Genomic DNA, 3,129 nt, shown 5'->3' with positions numbered 1-3,129 from the left:
AACTTTACGGTTTTTGCCATAGAAAGTATGCCCTCACCAAAGAGAGACAGAGAGGGAAAGTGAAATCACCACCCCCTCTGGGGGGTTGGCATTTGGGCACGCACATACACATACCCAGCATGCATTTTTTTATAATTATTTATTTTATTTTATTCTATTTGTTATTATTTTTTAATTTAACCAGAGAAGAGAGAAAGGGAAAGCGAGAAAGCAAGCCTCCAGGTCTGGGACTTGAGCAACATTTGGTCATGTGGGAGTCCAGTGCTTCAACCACCATGCCACCTGCTGGTCCTGCCCAGCATGATTTTCAAGCCACTGGGTCCTAAACTTGAATCACAGTTAGCCTTGTGGGAATCCAGTCATTGTAACCACTACGCCACTTGCTGGCCCCAAAGTCAGGAGAATCTTAGCTTTTCACTATCACTCTTTGACATGTGACCACAGAGTTCCCAGTGTTAGTCACTTAAATGCCTTTGATGTAGAAGGATAAGCCACAGTTAGAATTGTTTAGAGATACTTTTTAACAGATTTTAAAAGATTTCTCAGTATGGTATATTTGAAGCTCCTGGTTTAGAATCTCCTAACATCTTGCCACTTGAAACATTTTTTATCCAGAGAGAACAGAGTGATTGAAATACAGTTTTCCATAACTGGTATCTTCCTTTGCTTTGCCACGGTTTCATTTTTCCATCTGCATGATCTGAAAAATCAGTTTCACGAGAAACGCATTTATAGATATGTCAAATTATAACTGGATGTGTAGGAATAGCACCATTTCACTGACCTCTTTGAATTTCCTAAGAATCCCTGCTGCTTTCTGCCACAAGTTTTACTTTCAGCTCTGATAGCAGATTGTTCATTCAACAATTTTAATTGCCAGAGAGCATGTGTGCTTGCCAGAGAGGAAGACCCCCCCAACAGAGCATGGTCATACCACACAACCTCTTTATTTCTCCATCCTGTCAAGATTTGGGGGCTGCACACCATGTGCCTGCCATGTTTTTCAAGCACTTGGAGCTTGAATTGAAACTGCAGTTGTTCACTTGGGATCTGGCTCCCTTAACCACTAGGCTAGGCAGCCAGCCCTTGTCAACAAATAATTGATTGTGCACCATGTGCCAGGCAGCTGAAGAGGCACTAGGGAGATAGTAATGGAGACCAGCAGATGACATAATGGTTATGTCACTGAACATCCACATAGCCGGTGACCTGGTGGCTTAAAACTCATGCTGGTTGTGTGTAGATGTGGGCTGAGAGGAGATTGGAGGAGAAGGGATTGAGGTGTGGCCATTCCCCCTGAGGGGAGATTTCTCTGGCAAGCACATGCATCCTCTAGCAAAAATCTCAAAAAAAAAAAAAAATAGTAATGAACAAAAGTCCCCACCCTTCGGGAGTTTGCATTCTAGCCGCTGAAGGCATGGACTCTGAAACCAAACTAGTTCATATCCCAGTTCCGCACTATTATTAGCTCTTTTCTGACCCACTGTCTCTGTAAAACAAGGACAGTGATGACTGGCTAGGACAGCAGAGAAGGCAGCTAGATGTGATTGGGTTCTAGATATACTTTGAAGGTAGATGAGTTAATAGGATTTGCTAATAGATTGGGTGTGAGAAAATGGAAGAGATCATGAATGACTGGAAGGTTTTTGTCCTGAATACTGGAAGCAGGTAGTTGCCATTTATGAGCCAGGAAAGCCGTGGAAAAAACAGGCTGGGTTTTGGCCTGTGTTAACTTCGGGATGCCCGTTAGACGTCCAAGTAGAAACTGCTCGTCTTGGAAGATGACTTCCCTGAGCCTTTGATTTAGACTACAGATGATCTATGGAATGACCCACCTGCAAACATTTTCTCAATTCCCATAAATCTTTATTTCCACGACTTCCCATAATGGGTTTGACAACCATTTCATAGGTAGTGGTAATAAAACTAGATGATGTTTGCAAAGCATCTAGCACAACAATCTAGCTTCCAGTAAAGCGATCATCGAACGTTCCTTCTCTGGAAGACGGGTTAGACAGGTCTTTAAGCTGTCGGTGAGAGCAAATTGTACTCTCTAAAGCGCTCCAAAGCAAAGGCAGCGAATGCCTGTGCCTAACGCAGAGGGTCCCTAAAAGCTCTAAGCCGGGCCGGCAGAGGCAGAATTGCCAGCTCTGTCGGATTTTAGAAGAAAGAGAAAAACGCAAGTAATTAACGAGGGGCGTAGCAAGTGACAGGCGGCCCCGGCGACCACACTTCCCGGCAGCCCTCGCGCAGCGGGCGCCGTCGCGGATTGGGCGCCGCGGCGGGAGGGCGGGGGGGGAGGCGGGGAGGCGCGAGGCACTGTGGGTAGGAGACGGCCGTCGGCGGAGTCGCCATTTTGTAGAGCGGCCAGCCCCGTTGAAGGTTCTGGGGCGCAGGACCGCTACTGCCGCTGCTTCCGTCCCTCCTGGGGGTAAGTGCGGCGGCCGTCCGCGACGCCCAGCGGTTCTCGCCGTTGGTGCCGGCCCCGAGCCTTCCTGTCAACTGCCGGAGCCGACCGATCAGCCCCAGCCGGGTCCCGAGGGGCTAAACTACCGGAGGCGTTGGAGGGCCGCGCCCCTTCTCGCCGCCAGCCCTGTCAGCGTCCAGAGGTCGTCCCCCAGCTCAGCCCCGGACGCGCTTCCTTCGGGCTGTGAGTTTGCTCCTTGCCAGGACGCGTCCCCGAATCCCCAGCCCAGCGGCGCGGTGGAGCCGTCGCCTGTCCCTCGGGCAGTCCTCAGGTGCGCCTCGGGTGTCTCTAGCCGCCATCTCTCCGCAGCTGCACCCGAAGAGCCCTCTCCGCGGGGTTGCTCGGTGCCTGCTGGCCGGAGGGCCGAGGACTTTTCTGGAGGCGGGAGGGGCGTGTGCGGGAGGGAAGGCCTGAGCCCTCGGTCGCGCAGGCCGTGGCGTCGCCATCTCGGCCGCGACTCCCCACGGAGGGTGGGTGCGGGCACCTGCGGGAGACTAGGGCGACAGCCGCGCTTCCACCCCAACGCGTTTGCCCAGGGAAGATTCCTTTTCGTTTCTTAGCAAATGTTCGTTGTGAGCGTGCTCGAGACCAGGCGCAGAAACAGCTGTAACTGGCTTCCCGGCCTCGCCCGCGCCGAACGCGCGCAGCTGTGTGATGTCTGT

The 3,129-nt window shown here is 51.5% G+C and overlaps 1 protein-coding gene across 3 annotated transcripts in view; it reads left to right on the top strand.

The window, feature by feature from the left end:
• Positions 1 to 2,212: 2,212 nt before the first annotated feature.
• RBM5 (RNA binding motif protein 5) overlaps positions 2,213 to 3,129 on the top strand; it is a 34,460-nt gene continuing 33,543 nt past the window's right edge. The window contains exon 1 of one of the 3 annotated variants that reach the window (XM_014585208.2): positions 2,213 to 2,650. The gene's annotated coding sequence lies outside the window, so the exon portion shown is untranslated. Of the gene's footprint in view, positions 2,739 to 3,129 lie in introns of all 3 variants that reach the window. The other 2 variants (XM_006170937.3, XM_006170936.3) reach the window with 2 other exon arrangements.

The sequence above is a fragment of the Tupaia chinensis genome, unplaced genomic scaffold (genome assembly GCF_000334495.1).
Source record: "Tupaia chinensis unplaced genomic scaffold, TupChi_1.0 Scaffold149184_1, whole genome shotgun sequence".
Classification (NCBI taxonomy): domain Eukaryota; kingdom Metazoa; phylum Chordata; class Mammalia; order Scandentia; family Tupaiidae; genus Tupaia; species Tupaia belangeri.
Note: the sequence above shows the minus strand (reverse complement) of the source record. Positions and strands in the feature narration are given on the sequence as shown.